The 20,089-nt window shown below is 33.1% G+C and overlaps 1 protein-coding gene across 9 annotated transcripts in view; it reads left to right on the top strand.

Annotated features, from left to right (window-relative positions):
- Positions 1–20,089, top strand: part of LOC121411164 — a 50,798-nt gene that overhangs the window by 1,349 nt on the left and 29,360 nt on the right. Inside the window, exons 2-7 of one of the 9 annotated variants that reach the window (XM_041603714.1) lie at positions 3,531–3,597; positions 4,362–4,434; positions 5,042–5,077; positions 7,779–7,826; positions 15,775–15,860; positions 19,666–19,729. The gene's annotated coding sequence lies outside the window, so the exon portion shown is untranslated. Of the gene's footprint in view, positions 1–3,530; positions 3,598–4,361; positions 4,435–5,041; positions 5,078–7,778; positions 7,827–13,134; positions 13,483–15,774; positions 15,861–19,665; positions 19,730–20,089 lie in introns of those variants that run through there. The other 8 variants (XM_041603712.1, XM_041603713.1, XM_041603718.1 and 5 more) reach the window with 8 other exon arrangements.

The following is a 20,089-nucleotide window of genomic DNA, read 5'->3' as shown; positions in this document are numbered from 1 at the left end:
ATTTGATTACATTTCTTTTAGGAGGGATGACAAGCTGAGTGTAAAATATGTATGTAGCATCATATGCAAATTATTCCAAGTATCAAGAGGGATAAAAATTAAGCTTTAATATATTCAATTCAGTTTTCAATGCATTTCTTACATTGTATTACAAAGGCCCTGTTTGAGCTCTCTGTTTTTAAAGAAAAATAAATAAATTCAAATTAATAGTTGAAGCCAAAAGAAAAGGAAAAGTGTGGTCTATTTCTTTCAAAACAAAACAAAAAACAACCAGGAAAAACAGATATCAAAGCTCCAAACAAAAAACAGACACCAAAGCTCAAAACAAACACTAAAAACAAGAGAAACAAAAGTGACACTTGTACCAATCCCATCCCATTTTCCAGTTTAAAACACAACCCCCACCTGCACCCATAATGAAAAAAAAAAGAAAAGGAAATTAAAAAAAAAACAATAAAATTTACAAAATAGAAAAAAAATCATAAATACAGGAGTTAGACCCATCTGGAAATGAAATATTCTTTCCTCTGAGTTTTCATGTATTTTCTTACATGAGTGAAAAAAAATATACCAAAAAAAAATAAACAACATAGTTCGTTAATTTTAATTTAAAAAAAAATCAACATTTAAGATATTCCCCTTTCAAAAGCAAATCCAGTCTCCAAATAATGAAGCATGACCAAAACCCCAAAACAATTAAAAAATGAATACAAAAATCTAAAAAAGAAACAATAAAAAGAAATATTGAAAAAAATAAATAAACATAATTTTTACATTTTAATTGAAAAGTAAACATTTAAGATATTCCCATTTCAAAAGCAAATCCAGTCTCCAAATAATGAAACATGACAACAAAAAAAAAACAATTGAAAGAATAAACAATACAAAAATTTAAAAAAGAAACAATAAAACAAAATATTAAAAAGAATATTAAAAAACATAATTTTTGCATTTTATTTAAAAAGTGAACATTTAAGATATTCCCCTTTTAAAAGCAAATATAGTCTCTAAATAATGAAACATGAAAAAAAAAGAAATACAAAAAAATAAACATAATTTTTGCATTTTAATTAAAAAGTGAACATTTATGATATCAAGCTTTAAAAGCAAATCCAGTCTCAAAATAATGAAACATGATTGAAAAGTTTATAAATATAAACAAAAAGACTAGATCTCAAAAGCAAATGATAATTCAATCATTGCGATGCACAAACTGCTAGCATAAGTTGCATAACCCCTCTGAGCCGGTGCGCCCATGCAAGGGCTCCAGGTGAGTGAGGTGACACTGCACTCATCATGATGGTTGCGTAGCACGCAACTCTCGCGGCAGTTTGCTATTTCTGACAATCAATTTTGAGGAAGTAAAAAATAAATGATGGGATGTTTAGATTCGATTTATATTCACAACACACCTAGAAAAATATATGAACAAGCTGTTAAAATAGGTTTAAAAACTGTCAAAACTTTCCTTCAGGGCCGGTCATGATGGTAAAGACAACATTATACTTTCACATGATCCAAATCCAACTTCCATGTGTCCGATCTTCAAAATTTGATATCGGGGTGAAGGGGAATTTTCTCAGCTACGTCATCAGCGAAAATAAGCCAAATTGGCGAGAAACCGCCAAATCTACACCCATTTAAAGCCACCCCTTACAGAGCAACCCAAACTCGTTCTGAAACCGCTGCCGGGGCCATGGTATTGAGATCACATCGCGCGATAGTCACATACCTACTATATCACGATAATGCCAAAAAGACCAGCAAAGTTAATGGGGGAACGCTACTGGTCCTGCTGGTTCTGTGAATGAGTGTGTAGGCCTAGGCCTACACAAGAATTCAAAATTGTCAAAGATTGATCAGGGCCAGCCTCAAACTTTCATGACTTTGAAAGTAGGTATGTTGCAAAAAAATAAATCTCAGAAATAAGGTGTTTTCTTCATGGCATCATTTAGGGCTCATCAAGACCTTTCATTTAACACCTCATTTATCTCAATAGCCCCAGAAATAAGAAAGTTATTGTAGTTTTAAGGTCATATAAATCGCCTATTCAATTCTTATGTATTCCTTTGTTTTTTGAAGCCAAAAGTTGTGATCTTAAATGGGACCAAGGTGCACTAATAGAAAATGGCAATGCGCATGCATTTACATATGGAAGTGCCTCAAAACACTCCCAAAAATAACAGACGCTGCCGAAACAGGGACATAAAAAAACACACTTGGCGTCAGTAGATTTCATTAAAATTTCACCACAATATAGTTAAAATGTTGCTCTATCGGTATGAATACCTTTTAAAGTGGTATGAAACCTGTAAATGTGAATAGCAAGAGGTTGAAAGCAAGGCCAAAGTTCCAGTAGCACACAGAGTCCCAAGATCGCCGAATGATTTTTTTTTCAAGTCTAGAGAGCTGCTGTAAACATTCAACTACGTAAAAACAATGATGCCATTGCCAATAACCTTTCCTTGCACATGCAAAAACAATACAAAGCAATGCCCCCACAGTCGCCCTGCAATTCTAGCCAGCACACTCAATGCCTCATTCAGAATGCACCTAGAGGGCGCTTTTGCAACATACCTAGTCACATTGCCAACATTAATTCCAGTCGAGTGTCCAAAATTATCTTGAATATGAAATTTGTCACCCTGGGGCCTTGCCCACTCGGTCATGCTAGTGTGAGGTTTGTGCCCAATTTTGAATTTTGGGCTCTGATTTCTTGAATTTATGCCATACGTCATCAAATGCGCATGCGCATTGTTCTTTTGTCGGAGACGTCCAGAGATGGATTTAAAATAAAAGTAATGCCAGATTGCCAGTATTAATTGATAATTTCATATGAACATAACATACTTTGCTGACATCGTCAATATTTTTAGTATGGCCATACAATCTTATTAATCGTAATTATTTAACATCCAATAATAATTTATATGAATTTAGACCTCGATCCGAAACATATTTATTTTGATCGCATGCTGCTGTGTTTGAAATAAAAAATGGATTATCATTAAGATTAATTCTCGAACATCGTCATAACTCATATTCCACAATCTTTTCTCACAATCGTTATATTAGCATTGAATACCAATTCAAATGACCATCAAGAGAAAATTAGGTATTTATTCCCATCAATTTGGAATGTTAATATTGGAATGTCAGATTATACCAAAGTATAATTACATAATATTGACTAGCCTCGATGGAAACATGAAATATATTTCCCTCAATAGAACCACTGACATACATGTAGAGTTGACTGGCTGGAGGCACCTCCAACCAAGGCTTGGTAAAGTAAGGATTGTCATTTTTTCTGTGCTTGCCTTGGGTTAGAATGATTTTTCCTCCAAAAATAACCTATGAAAGGATGGCACTTCATCTTACTACTGTAATTCTAGTGGCAGAATAATAATGCGTTTGTAAAATACAGTTTAAAGAAGATAAATGAATGCTCAAACTCTTAGTACATATGTATTTCCATTGAAGTTTTCTATAAATGGGGTAATTTGTTTTGTCTTTACTGTATATTACAGGAATTAAACTGTCATGGCCAGCAGACTGCGTGAAAAGGAAGGCAGTTCATCCATACCTGTAACTAAGGTGAGAATTGTCAGTTTCTCCAGTGCTAGGTTGTTAAAGGTTAAGACTACCTAAACGTTGATTGAAATTTGCTGTAAAATTAGAAAGTTTGTGGGATAATAAAATTTTACTTGCTTGCACAAGACAGTGATATGCACATCATGGGCAATCTGCCAGTTAGGAACCCAATGATGTTAAAACTTTTTTTGTTAACCTAGTATTTAGATTCTTTCCTTTAATAATTTTAAACTTGGTTGCTTTCATGGAAAATGTAGAAATATAATTTAGTATGATTCATTTGATAGCAAATAAATTGTCAAATTTAATTGGTCGATGAAACATACATAGCATCTTTGTCACAAATACATGTATCTGTACATGATATTGTTACTTTAAATAAAAGTTAGACATAACTATCACTGCCCAAACACTTAGTCTTAATAAATTATGTTTTGTTTAGATGTATATATTACAGTCTTTCCAAATTAAGAGGGGTATGCAGGACAAGAAGAAATCAAGGGAATGGGCATCATTATTTCTTAACCCTCAGCAACATGTAAGAGGCAAATCCTAAATTGAAATGAATGTGGAATTCATGTATAATAAGTAAATGATGACTTAGATTTTTACAATATCCAATCTAAGTTAGGGCAGATTCTGGGTCTTTTGGTATGGTTCTGCATCGTGTTCATGGAAATGTTAGCAGGGGATGTTGTTCTAAATGGCATGCAGTCAAGTTTGGTCAATAAGTAGACCTACATATTTTTTTATTCTTTCATGAACAGTCTGGAGAGTCCTTGCAGAATAAGAATGAGGAAAGCAATCAGAAGAGTGACTCAGGAACAGAGCTTGTAAAAGGTAATACCACTTAAAAGAGTTTGCCATGGTGCACCTTTTATTCATTTTGTTTCATATTCAGTTCTTTCCAGAGCAGCCTGAAGAATGTTCTTTTGAAGATGGAGGAACCGTGATTTGGAGCTTTTCTGATGGAGATGGCAGTCGCATGTATTGAAATGCACTTTTACATCTCTAAATTCTTGTGATAAAATGTATCAAGTGGAATTGTAAGAGGACATGACATAGTGTTCAAAAGAGTAAAGTTTGGGAATGCAGACTTCTGTACATCGGAACAGTGGTTTTAACTCAGAAAAAAAATCATATTAGCTCGCATTCAATTGAAAGATTATAATTTGTATCAGCATACTCGTTTTTATATCAAGTAATTCCATTCAGGCAACTTTTGGCTTTGCTTCTGGTATTTCTGTTGATACCATATGATGCATATTTAATAACGGAACACATTGTGAAAAGCATACATTGCTTCTGGAATTGGAACCAATGAACCCTTTCCACAATTTGCCTGCTAGAAGTGGCATCTCGCAACGAGTGAAGAATAGGGAATGTGTTCTTGATACATGCCCTAAATTTGAGTAGAATAATGACCAAGATGCTGTGTCTTTCATAGGATCCTATTGTGAGGATGATGGGAGTTTGATCCAGGGTCAGTATTCATTTCAACGATATTATTAAGTCCCATTTCACACGTACGTCTGCTATACAGTGTGCCTTCTGTTCCAGCTTTTAAAGAAAATCTTTTTCATCTTTCACTGCCTGTATGCATGCTTATATTAAACCAAAGAATTTTCCTGGAAACCCTGTCACATACTGACTGCTGCCAGCATTGCCTTCTGCCCCAGTCAAACATTTTTTTTTGGGGGGGGATCAGCCATCATATAATTTATAAACCTTAACTGAATGAAATAAGAAATGCATGCCTTCCCTTTTTTAAAGAGGGTTTTGTTAGTTGGCAGTACATGTATGTGACCTGTGTATGATCTTACATTGTACCTTGATCCTTAACATGTAGGTTGTATTGCATGCTCTGTCCCCACTCTACCTTGCATTTTATAACGATTAAATAAGGCATGTACATATTGATGTTAGCCATTTATATTAATTTATAAGTGAGGGTTTGTCATTAAGGGCCAAGTCCACTCCAACAGCTATTGATTTCAAGAAGGAGACAAAAAAGACAAAGCACTGAAAATTCATCAAATCGGAGGAACAAACAGAAAGTTCTGGCCTTTTAAAATTTTGCTTATTTTCAGAAAATGGTTACATGGACACCCTCTTCATTATTATGCAAGAAAGGTAGCTGATAATATGAAATAGCCACTATTTCTCTTGCACATCTTTCTATGAAATGCATTATTTCATTTATTATACTATAGATTTGATGATTTTTGAGGGTTTCTAAATTATAATAGTGAATTATTATTATGAATAGTGAATTCCATGAGCAATGAAACAAAATCCTATATTATTTGAGAAGATTATTATTTTTTTATAGAACTACTTTTTAGATGCATGGCATCATTTGTTCCCTGATTTACTTTAGTGCTTTGTAGAAATAATAAAAACCTAAAATTATATCTTTCTTATTTTAATGATATTCTTTGTGTTTATTGAAATCTCTTTTTTCCCCTTGTGATGGACTTGGCCTTCAAAGATGGATATTTTCATATAAAACTTCTCTTGCAGGAGTTGGATACCCAAACCTAATCTATGTCAAATTTCTTTGTCAGAGTAAAAATTTTACTGAAATATACATGTACATGTACATTGTCGACCAAAGAAATGATGCTGAATAGTGGCCAGTATTTTCACCAAATATAAGTGTGCATGACTTGGCTCAAGTGTTCTTGATATTTTATACATGTATTGTACTTGCTATCTAGACTCATTGCTGTTGTATTTAGCAATAAAAGTTCTACCATTTTCAGGAATACCAAGTGTCCTGAAATTTGAACAAGGAGATCTGATTAATCATGGATAATAAATGTCTTAAACAGTTACAATATATTCTAAGATTTTTTAGTCAATCTCTTTATATTTTCAGGGTGCAGGTTGCATAAATTTCACAAAATTTTGCAAAATTGATGAACATAATAGTGATTTAGGTCATGTACATGTAAGCAATAGTGAAATAAAAAAGAAATACACGTACATGTAAAAGTTTACTATCAAATGTCTGCTTGCAGGGAATGATTGTCCATCTTATGCAATGAACTTCATGTACATGTAACAAGTAACCCATGGCATGATCTGCATGAAATATCTGCACAAAGCTTATTGAATGTGAGAAATGTATCAGTGTATCACCAATGGTTTAGCTCTTCAAACTTACATTGGAAGAATTGTTTACTATTAAAATTGTATTTTATACTATGGTAGTAATCAATGCAATATAGTATAAAGCATGGCTCACAATCTGTACGATCATTGCGATCCAAATTTCAAAGAAATTGTGATAACATTTAATATGGACATTCCAACTAATAAAATTTTACGGATCAGAGTTCAGAATAGTGGTAGGCTTACTCAAATCAAATTTCAGTCCAGTTCGATCCTCCCTGAATAAAAAGAAATTCAATTCCAAATTGTAATGACGTCATCATTGGCTGCGACTTGAAGCCAATTTGGACTTAAGAAATCGGACCACAGGGCTTGTAGCAAAGTAAAAATATGATTTTAGTATTTCTAACGTTATGCCAAACTTTAAATTAAAATAATTTTACACACACTTCTTGGAACTTTCATATTTAATGCAAAATGCGATTTCTTGAAAAATCGTATGGCATCTGATCGCACAGTGTGAGACGGGCTTTAAAGTAAATCATGGTATACATGTAGGACATCAAACTGTCAACAGGTGTAAAAAAGTAAAGAAGGGTGGGAAAGGGGTCGGGTATATACATGTACATGTAAGTTAACACATGTACATGTGTGAGTTTATTTAATTGTAGCCATTGATTACAAGTGCTCACTGGATAATGTTCAAGTCTGGTATCACACATTTGTCCATGCATTGGCTGAATTGATAAAATGTACAGTATATTTGTGAAGATTATCAATTGTGTACTGTGCATGTACATGTACTACATGAACTTGATGCGATGTCTGATTATTCTGGCAGCATCTGGAAGAATGTGTGTGTGTTTGGTGTTTGATTGATGATCATGTGAGTTGAGAAGCTCACTGAAGTACATGTATACAGTGCCTTTATGTAGGGTGTATTACAGTATTTATATATTTTTTTATTTCTTTGTTATTTGTTTGGGAGGAAACTCAGGGAAGACAGGGAATTAATGTTCCTTGTCAATTTACCTGTCACCTTTTCATTTTCATTTTTGTGATTTCAGCAACACCAAGCAGTGCCACCAGGAATTCCTTTGCGTAATATTCTCAAGGTTGTCTGCCAATGTGTTACCCCCCAACTGTAGTGCGGGTGTTAGCTTTTTTTTTGCTGTTTATTTATATTTTTGTTATGCTGTATGGCATTTTGCATTGTGCTTCTTTTATTGAATTGAACCATATTATTGGGTGTTACTGACTTTCAAGTTAAAACTGAAAATCATAGGAAGAAACTTTATCGCTGTCATTTCATTTTAGCTTTTCATTCATCCACCCATTCTTACCCTGGCTAACTACTGTTTAAAAACACTCCTAGAACTAACCATGCATGCTCGTCCTGTTGATTATATTTGCAACATTTTTTTTTTTAAATACAGTTCATTCCTGAATGTGTTGAGGTCTCTCAGAAGTAAGAAAAATAACATCCACTTAAGTAGATTTATTGAGTATTGAATGCTTATAATGAGAGACAGTGATCTACATGTATGATGCATGCCTGAAAGAGATTCATCCCATAACAATCACTATCAACCTAACATTGTAATTAATATTGTTTTAAAATTTGTGTTTGCACTACACTGAGATGTTCATGAAAAAAGTTAAAAACATATTTTGCATGAACTTGTTGGAGTTTGTCTTTGTAGTCTAATTTGCATTGACACTGGAGGTTGTTCTTTAGATTCAGGCTTTTCATTAAATAATTCATATAGGCATACACGTACCTATTACAGTTCTATTCCATTTTCATGTTTGTGAATTATATTTAATTTTCAGTCACTAATATGTTATAACATGCTACATGTAGTAAATTTGATTCTAATACTCTTAGGTATTAAGTGTACATGTAATGATTTATTTATGAATTTTGCAATAATTTGATTTCTTGATCTCTTGGCTAATTTGCTACACTATTTTGGTACTAATGTGGCAGGTTTAGGCTTGAATATATTTAACATGTAGTTCATGCTCAAGTTCTTGTCACACATTCAAAGATACAAATTCAGCTTTCATGCCTTTTCATTGACATTTTACCCTAGATTTAGCTGCTAGATCTTTCACACTAAAATTCATTGGTGATGCTATTGCAATGTAAACTGAGAGTATTTGGATAATTTGCTTTTTGACAGAGTTGTTCAGTCAGAGATTGAAATTGGAAAATTGGCAAAAAATGGCACCTCACAAATACTGGACATGTACAGTACACTGATACATGTATGTCCCTCATGTAGAGTATGTACTTTGCATTGTTCAATGAATACAACGTATGCTTGAATTACAATCCCTGCATGTTAGTTTTGGCCGACAATGACAGTATCACAATATTTCTATTGGCACATGATCGTGGTAACACTCTTCATTGTAAAATACATTGTGTTAATTTCATACCTGTAGCTCCATGCTGTTTTACAATGTAGGTTTCATTATTGTAGATAATTCTAATATTCAATATTCAACATAACTGAATTAATATAAGCCACAATATGCAAGAACACTCTAGAGTAGATGTATTCACCGTAGATGTCTTGGGTAATTCAGATTACTAATGATTTATAATTGGTAAGTTCATACACACAAATGATTATACCAGTCAACCTTTGATTGGTATTATGCAATCATATTAATATCCATAATACATGTATTTTATTTCCAATTGGTCTATTGCCAATTCGTCCAATTACCAACCTGTCTACTATCATTTGGTCTACCATCAGTTTGTCCACTATCCTCATGGTCTAATTGCCATTTCGTCCACTCACCGTTTTGTCTAATAACCATTTGGTCCAATAGCCATTCAGTCCATATACCATTTGGTCTAATTTGACCAAGTGTTAATTGGACGAAATGAATGAAAAGAAAACAAGTATTAGACCAACTGGTTACTAGATGAACTGGTGACTAGATGAACTGGTGACTAGACAAAGTAATTATTGGACTAAGTGGTTATTAGACCAATGGCTGTTGACTGAAATGTTGATGGACGGGATGGCATTAGACCAAATTAAGGTAGACCATGTGATGAGTGGACAAGTTGGCAAAAGATGAGTGGGTAATTTACGTACATGTGCACTGTATTTAATTCCATAAAATAACTAATTGAAATTTTCTGTAAATGTAAGGTATTATTTTTCCCTCTTATGTTTTTTTTTCTTTCTCTTTTCCATTGCTCATCATGAAATAGATACATGTATATCCAGTCATTAGAATATCTCTTGAATTTTGCAAATATTTCACACAATTTAAAATCTTGGTTGAATATTTTGATAAATATTCTGTGGCATATATAATCATATTCAGGTGGATGGATAAAGAACTAGAATACAAAAGTTCTTGACTTCTTGAAGGAGTGATATTGAATATGTGTACATTATATAGATCTCTCACTGGATTTTGCTGTGGAAAATCTTAGAGGATATGATTTGTATAACATGCATTCACTGAGGTTAAAAAAAACTCATCTGGTACATGGAATTCTGGCCACTAACTCCCTTTTCAATTGAGCAGTGGTGATGCTCTTCAGGTACATTTTCAAGTTCTTATATCTTTGCACTGAAACCTGGTGTCTGAGAAAAAGAAAAACAGTGGATATTATGTAAACCTGTACTTTCAAAAAGTTGTTTTCCACCACTAAATTCAATCATATTGGTAGTTGATACAATGCTGAATGCATCATTCTCTTTAAAAGATGTTCTAAACTAAATGTTGCAATGTAAAGCTCAACATTTTGATGAGAAACTCAAAATACACCATCATGCCTTTTCTACCCCCCCCCCCCTCTGTCCCCAACTCTGGTATATTTTCCTGGTAAAAGTTATAGTATAGAATTTTTTTGTGTATGTATTCATACTCATAGTACCGTATATCAAAGAGGAATTACAATGTTAAAGGAAATGTTTGCTTATAGTATATCTAATGAGGCAGAAGCTGCACTTTGAAAAAGAAATCATATAGTCTTTCTTTCTCTGGTATTTCTGTTAAGATTTACATACATGAACACATGTCCTGTACTTATTTATTTTTCTTAAATTTGCTTCAGATTCATTTAAAGCAGCTTACTAAACCTTACTTGTTTCAACCTCTTATGTACCAAATATCAATTTTGATTTGATAATCTTATCTGAGCTGCTCTATTTTTATCTTCAAATTTCTATCACTTAATACATGGAGGTCTCTTAACAATATGTCTAACACTACATGTACATTGTAAAGAAAATGTAGGCATACTGTTGTTTTGATGGGGGGGGGATATGGTCTTTGCCCCGGGAACCAGGATGTAAATACTGGAAAACATGGAAATACAACTTACAAGCTTAAAAAAATAGAAATCTTAATTTTTTATTTAAGAAAAAAAATCTTAATATGCCTTAATGCCCTGTGCCACTGATTTATTCATAAATCATCCCATTCACTTCCTATTTTGATTTTTTTCATCTACTATACAGTGCGTATCAAAAAAAAGTTTACACTTTGAAAAAGCTCTGGGAATTAAAAAATATACAACATGTGGGTAATTTTTTCACATATAATCTTGGGTTAGGGTCTCATATATCCAATGAAAGTAAAAGTTTTGACAGAATGTTAGACATGAGTGAGCACTGTCCAGTTTTGTAAAGCTCGCAGAAATTTGTTTGCGCAGAAATGCTAGTTTTCACGCAAAGTCAAGGGGAAAGGGCGAAATCAAACTTACCCTGCAATACATTTTTCCTACATTTTCCTCGCACTTTTAGTCAATTAAGATAAAACGGATACATTCAAGCATTTTTAAACAAATTTTGCCACCCAAATTGAAATTTCAACACTTAGTAAGCACAACTTTTTACCCTATTTGTGCCAGCTGGATCTGAGGACATAACTAAATCTGAACAAAAGTTTACATCAGACATCTCCAGCACTTTTTCACTAAGTTTTTACTATCTAAAGTGGGTTGACATTTAATTTTTCATATAATACTTGTTCCTCCACACTTTTCCCAAGCTTGACAATGATTAACAAAATAAAAATCAAGCCTTATTCATTTTATGTAAATCACAGCTCAGTGTAAATAAAATATCGTCTTGATGGCCTTGGTGTGTGGGGGAGTGGGGCGAGGCGCAATGCACTTTTCTAAGTGTATTGGGCAAGGAAACAAGTTAAAAGAGGTCAAAGATATCTTCAAACCAATTGTGCTTGCTAAATTATACGTGTTCTTCATAATAAAGGTTTACTTTTATTCGCATAGCTATTTCAAAGTTCTGCGCAAATCATTTTTCACTAACTTTTCAAAAATAAGTGGTGCTCACTCAAGCGGAAATATTTTTCGATAGTTATATCGTCATTTTCTTAAATGGATCTGTACCAATGATAAAATGTGGAAAAATCTTCAGGATATTACAAAATTATAATTTTACAGGATATCTTCGAAGTGTAAACTTTTTTTTGATACGCACTGTATATTACGCAATTATCAAGATTTCATTTCTGCTGCTCTCTCTCGTTGCTTGGATACCTTCTTTTCATCACAGTAATTAATTTTCAATGCCACATCACAATTGCATTTGCCTATTGTAGGGATACATTTATATCAGACTATAATACTGCATTGATTTAAAGGCAATTTTTAGAATTAATTCATTGGTGTTACCATCATTCCCAGACACTGAACTGCATGTTATTAGATTAGATGTTTGTCAAGTATGTGGCCTACAGTGTGTATGGTATGTGGTCTTTCCTGTATCAAAAACTAAAACATTCATGTATACATTATAGTACAATTTATTTCATTATTTAACCAATATTCCTGATTTAAAAATATGAACTGGTCGAGGGATGTGATTTGCACTTGAGTATATACCTGATAGGCCTCTATGTAAGTGATACACGAAAAAATGTAATATATAGTTTTCTTTCTGTCTTGGCTATTGTGCACATCTTTCTTTTATTTTCAGTTTTAGATATTAAAATTGGATTGGTAAACGAGATACATCAGTTTTTATATTTTTAAAAGTAAAGATTGTAAAATCATTTGAAGTCTCAGTTAACGTGGAATGTGGTATCATCTATTCTCCCAGTATCATAATTTTCTGAAGCCCTTTGAGTATCTGACTCAAATCCATTCAGTCTTTCCTTCTCCTCCTCCCTCTCCCTCTCTTCCTTTCTCCTCTCTCTTCCTCTCTCCTTGTCTTAATTTAGCTCATAATCATTGTAGATTTCAAAAGTTAATTCAATTGATTTTATCTTTTTACATGATTATTTCTTTGAAATCACAATGATAATTTGTTAATCATTTGCAGTCTAGTCACACATCATGATTTCTTGTGGCGTGAGTTTACGTACGGGTTTGTTTGATGAATGCAGGAGTGTAGCAGTATGTGTGTGTAATGTACATCTGTGTCTTGTGTGTATATGACAGTATACCATAGGCTTCATCCACCACGCTCTCTGACCTCATCTGCCTTTTCATTTGTTATGTGTGAACTGCATTCTCTGCACAGTACTCTCCCCACACTTCATCCTGACTTGATCCCAGCTGCATTGAGCTCAGAGATGAAATGATGATGACCTGAAAGTGAAATTGATGTATTGATTGCTAGCCTAAGCTAAGCGCAGCTAAGAAATCGGCTGAAGCTATCCTATGCACGGTAGCATGCGAGTAGTACCAGCTTCTCCCAAATATATTGCATCGCAAAACCCTCGAGCTTGGGCTTTTCAAAAGGAAGTGATTGCAGCTAGATGAAGGTATGTGTACGATCTCTTGTGTTTGGGGAAATACATTGCATTACATATGTTCTTGTAGTTGAATCCTGCGATAAGTCTCTCGTCTGGAGTTATGCAGGGCAGACATTCTTTGTTCCCATTCCTTCAGCTTAGTTGCATTCCTTTGGTATCTAATATGAATGTGTGGAAAGCAGTGGATAGATGGTAGATGTATTGTGCGAGGCGAACAGTATATCTGGTCAAAAAATTCCCAGTCGACTGCAATTATGCTTTATTGCTTCATGTATTGTAGGAAGACAGTGTGAGAGAAGAAGTCCCATATTTCCATTCAATCGGATGAAATTAATTAAAAATTCAGGTTTATGTCAATTATGAAAATGTTTAGAGTTAAACATTTGTGTAAAGAATTATTGATCATCCCATTTCGTATTATTCATAATATTATTACCATATTTCCTTACTAATACTTGAAATGGCTTTCATATGCTATTTATTTTGTACGGTGTGGACCATGCTAATATCTTTTTCTTGTAAAATCTATCTTCTCTTGCTCCCTGATCTGCTCTCACGCGAGGTTTCTACATGTAGATCTTCACTCATAAAGGTTGATGAGTAAAGAAATTGCCCAATACTACATAAAAAAGCTATCATTGTACTCTTATGATTATTTGGTGCGTTTGGCAGTCTCATGAATGAAAAATCAATTAAATGTAACAAGATATATGATTCCCAACCCCCCTCCCTTTGCTCTAAACATGGAGCAAAGGTCCAGGTCTTTTCTGTTTTTACTCTCTTTTTTGAGTGAACATAAATAGCAATGTTCTACAAGGCATTACTTCAGATTTTGTTGTCAAGTTGATTGCATCCTTTGTCTAGATCGAGCAAAATTGATCAACCTTTTGAGAATATGAAACCCAGTCTAAATTCTCTGTGTTATCTTTTGCGGGTCCATATTTATATGGAATGTTAGGAATGGTAAATTGAGATATGCAGAAATCAGAGTCACAGAGTGCAATTTGAATTGACCCCATTCCGTTAATTAGTCATATTTTCACCACCTTTCTCTTTTTGTTTCATCTAAACATTTTGTATTTAGGGCCTATAAACATTGCACCTTTTCTTTATCCTATATTTTTAAAATGATTTGTCACTTTCTGATAGCCCATGTGCTTGTGATTTTTTCACTTTTACCCACCTTCCTCGTTTATTTTCTGTGTACACCATTTTCTTAGCAATATTAGCTCTATTTACTTCCAATGTATTGCATTGCATTTTACTATCGGGTACACCAGTTTTATGAGTGACTCAACACTATTTTTTTATAACCCAGGAAATGGTAAAAAATGTAGCTCCTTCTGTTACTTACACATGTACTTGTAGCAATTCACTCCATTTGGAATTCCATTTGGAGATATGCTCAGCAAAGTATTTTATGTGTTTAGATCACCCAAACTTCCTTTTTAGCTCTAGAAATACATGTGTTTGTGACTTTGTGTGGGGACAGTTCATCATTGTTTTATAAGACCAAGAGAATTCGGAGAGAGATTTTTAGGAAAGGGTGTTTCACTTTCATATATTCAAAGCATTTTAGAAAAAAATCTTATTCCAAACCTCAAATTAATTTTGTGTTGCACCTGTTAGCTTTCAGAAATTGGTTGTTGATCTACATGTATTCATTCATATTGCATCCTGTGTGTTTCTTTTATAACTCTATTTTGTGTGTATGTGTCAAGAGATTGTGCGTGTGTATGTATTTTTGTAATTTTTTGGTCCACCTACTCCTCTGTTCCAAATTTACACTATATACATCATTTATATCGAATAATATTATTGATTTCTTATTTCTGTCTTTATTAAATAATTATTGATTTTTATTTCTTCTTTATTAATTTATTGATATCATTTGGTTTATATTCTATCTATTTTGTTTTCTCTGTGTTTTTATGAGGGAAGGTTGTGGGGTTTAAAGTCAATTAAGAGAGATTAATTATCATAGGCATAGCCATCTTTGCTATTTGCAGTCTAAGTAAACCTACAATACTGTATATGTAGCCTCTTTAAAGCCTGAACTAATAAAAGGTTGCATTTATTCATCAGTTGACTGAAGTAGAAGATTCCAAATGTACTCGTATGAAAATAATGAATGATTCTTCAACCTATCTAATGGCAATTTTGTGTGAATTGAATTCAAAACAAATGATGTGTATTACAGGAAAAATATGATCTTTTGTTTAAAAAAAAAGTAACTGTTTATTATCCCAGCTTACTTACTTTATTCTCATTTTGTCTCCCCTTTCTGTTTTGTTCAAACAGGTTAATATTTCACCAGTTGATCACATATATCAGTCACTAACAATATAATGCTCTAGGGAGTTAAAAATTTGTGTGCAACAAAAGAAGTTAGTGTGTGTACTAATTACTAATTTGAGTATGTGGTTCATGAATTATTTATAACATCCATCATCATGGTTCATTGTTTGTACGTTTTTTTTTTGCATTTTGCCTTTCATACATGTAAGCCCTTCCATCTTATGAAATTAAAATATTTCGGGAAATTCAGGCAGATTTCAGATACCTTTCGATTTTCAAATAAATAATTTCTTAAGTATACATATCTTTCTGTTACGAATTCATAATGTTTCCTTCATATCTCTACATGCACATAATTCAGCAGAACTATAAATGATACATTATTATGAGCAATGTTCATGAAAATGCATGTTTTAATATAATGGGATTACAGTTTTGGTAGTACATAAATGCAAATGTTATCAATGAGAAGATTTAGAAAAAATGTAAATTTAATGTATGTTCATCAAAGAATGATACATTAAACAACTAATAGACAGAATAAGATCGTAATGAGAAGAAAATATGTATTTTTGCACACTGTACTTGAAAAAATGCCAGGATTTCTTATCATCAAACATGTAAATTACATGAATCAGAAAAATGTAAATAAATTAACGTTTTGAAATATTCCTCTATTCTGATTTTCAAGTTTTTGAAAATATTCCCCTTACAATGCAAATTGATGGGAAATCTGCTTTTAGGATTACAAGTGTTCATACCCAAGCATACATGTCACACTAGAATGTAATGTTGGTAAGAATTAGGTACACGCACACATAAAGATATGCATTGTTTAGTAATAAAAAAAATATTTTATTCAAATTTTTAAAATAGCAGTTTGATGATCAAATCAAAGACTTATCCACTATACGCAATGTCTACAACACGAAGCAAGTACTAGTAGCAACTAGAGTAGCAGAATTTTTGCACATTTGGTTATAGGGATAACTGAAAATGTATCAGCTCTAGCTTTTTTTTCAAGTTTGTATGAATGGGATTTACTGCTCTATCACTTCTAATTAATTTGATTTTTATTTCAACTTGTCTTTCATTTTCGTGTTAAATGGGGTTGGGGTATTTAGGGAGGGTAGGCTTTCTTCATCGTGTGTTCATGATGACAAAATACTCATGGAGCATCGGTAGCTCATTTTGAATCCACCATAATTACTTTAACTTATGGTGTTTGTGTTCTAAAAAAAGTTTCATAAACAATTGATCGGTAATAAGTCGCCCCCTCCCTGCATATAAAGAGTAATGTCTGTCAATCAGTGTATTGCAGGTGACAGTAGACATTTACAATATTGTTTATACATGTATGTACATTGTATGGAAACTTGTTTTCTGAAATTGCATAGTTTAACTGTTTGTTTGCACTATTTAATAATTGCATGTATGATTTATACACATTTTCATGTATTGCGCAGCAAATTCAAAAAATATTGAAATCGAGAAGACAAAAGAAGAAAGAAAAGTCAACAACAAAAAACAGAAACCAAAAATAAATATAAAAAAAGTTTCTAGGTTTGCAAACATATGTGAATATTTCTGATCGTGAGAGAAAAATCAACTTGGTGTAGTTTGTTTCATACTAGAATGTTTTTTTTTTGGCACAATTTTGGTGACTAAAATTTATAAATATTTGAATGCAGCCATACATGTAATCTATTTTTTTTTAGAATATACTTTCTTTTTCACAATGGTGATTTCCTCCTTTCTTTTCATGTGTTGCTTGACTTCATTTATGTATCATCATTAATCTCTGATTGTGTTCAACAAATGTAACTTACATTAAGGTGTTACATTCAGACATTCCCATTCACAGTACATGTCAATCATATCAAACCCACTACTTGTTGTAAACATGTACATGTTTTACATCCACTGCCTTTCTAACACTTGTACTCTAAAAAAAACATTGTTTGGAAAATGCCTTTTTATGACTGAGCATGAGGATAATGGGGGATAATGTGAATCACACACCATTATCTTATGACCAATCATTTGATTTAGGTTGTTTAAGTTCAATGATATACATGTACAGTACATTACAATGAATGTTATGTATGATATGAAGTCCTCAAATTGCAAAAATTACCAAACATTCCTGACATGCTGGGAGCCTGAAACCGATTTCAGAATTAAAACTTTACTCTAGAAAGCTGCATTAACTTGGACAAACTTTGAAACTGAGCATGCTTTAATAGGAAGGACATTCAATACACAAAACTCAACTGAAACTTCTCTGATTCTTTCCTCTTATTTTTTTTTGTTCTTGTATCTGTATCACTAGTGCTTTGTTTGCCTGGTTCATATGGAGTATTTACAATACATTTGTTTCGTCCTTACATGGTTGTTTGATTATAACTCTTCATAAATCTTTAGCTTCACACAATAACCTTTGCAATGTTTTCTGCTTTCACTGTTCATTAACAGAAACAATATTGCCCCCCCAAAACACGAATATAATGCTTTGATTGAGACTGCATTCTAATTTTATTGGTGGTGTTATCTGGGATTATATTGTAGTATGACTTCCATGCTTAATATCTTAATTGGATATATTTTACATAAATAAGAAAAATTAATTGGACATATTTATTTATAACTGCCCTATTTTGTGTACCCAAAATTATGCGGGGGAAAGGAAACAAACTCGTAGGTGGAACAAAATGAAAATATTATACCGCAGTCTGTGAACAGCGAAATAGTTTACTAGAAAAACATGTTTACAGACTGCAAATTTTGCAACTATATTAATCTGTACCTGTACGGAACATGTTGCCCCTTTTCAATTTCTTGTAATCATTCACTTTACCAGGACAAACTTGATCAGAGTTTGATGTCGTTCTAGAAAGTAAAATTTTCTGGAGGCGGTGTAAAAACATGGCTGCCATATACCAGTGGGATGCTTTTAGGTATAATGAAAGATAGAAAGCTTGGATTCCATCAGCACATCATTTCCTTTAAAGAATTTGAGTCACAAACTCTTGTTATCTAAAGCCTGGTGCACACCACACAACCCAATTGGGATCCGAAAAGAAAGGGTTGCATTGTATTATATACTGTGGCAGGTTTAAATGACAGACAGATTTTGCCTGGGCCATGTTCCAGAAAAGTTAGTATTATGGTAATATTGCCATCCATGTGGTTACTTCCATGAAATACTTGATTGCAATTAGTTGTTGGCCTGGTAGTTAAGTACTACTTACTATTGAATGGCAAAATTACTTTAAGAGAACTTCATGCCACAGGGTCCAGGTTTCCATCTCCAGATGGGTGTTTCATAAAGCTGTTCGTAAAGTTATGAACGACTTTACGCACGACTGGAACGTGTTCTTAGGTCATAACTCAAATACATAGGGATATCACATAGCACAAGAAGGGATCACCAGTCGGTCGTAAAGTCATTTGTTTCTCATGAACAGCTTTATGAAACACCCGCCAGGACAGATTCATGGTTGGGGGTAGTGGCGCTGGGGATGTTGAAATGTAGTTCTTAGGTCACCCAACATTCACCTCAAAATATATTTGTTGATTTCTTGACAAATGTAATTTAATCATTCTGAACCCTTGTGCTTGCCAATAACCAGAGAACTTTACCCTTTTCTACCTGGCTCTATTGGATACAAGCAGACAGGTTATTTTTGTTACCATATTTGTCGAGAAGTAGACCCCTCCATGTACATGTATGTATCATTTGTATATTTAACATTTTCTTTGCACTCTTGGAACTTGCATGCCTAATCATAGATCTGAAAAATTGTACATAACTTTATTGCTATTAACCAAGCACATGCAGAGCTTATTTTCCAGACCATTTATGCTCCAAGTTATGTATTCTTTTGATTTCAGAAGTCTTCCCTTCATATTAGGTGATGGATCCCACTTGTGAAATCTCAAGAATTAATTTTCACAGGTACAAAGAAATTCAGCACAATTAAAACATCACATTTATATACTGCCATCCTGCTTATAGATTTTAGATTATCCTCAAAATTAGTGTAACAAAGTAGCAGTACGGCTATATCAATCACCTTTATCTACAAGGCTTTTTCCTATGTCGAAACTACATTGTAAAATCTATGATGCTTTTAAAATCAAAGTTGTACATTTATTTTCCTATGAATGTATTAAAGGCCCGTCTATTTTCTAACCCGCTGGTCAAATGTGGTTAAAGTCTAGTCTGAAATTTAATGATTAATTAAATGCTTGAAAACAAATTAAGGTGAGGAAAATACCAATTTAATGGGTTTATTTGCTTTTATATAGTTCAGTA

The sequence above is a fragment of the Lytechinus variegatus genome, chromosome 3, assembly GCF_018143015.1.
Source record: "Lytechinus variegatus isolate NC3 chromosome 3, Lvar_3.0, whole genome shotgun sequence".
Lineage (NCBI taxonomy): Eukaryota > Metazoa > Echinodermata > Echinoidea > Temnopleuroida > Toxopneustidae > Lytechinus > Lytechinus variegatus.
The sequence above is the reverse complement of the archived record's forward strand: the minus strand, read 5'-3'. Positions and strand labels throughout refer to the sequence as shown.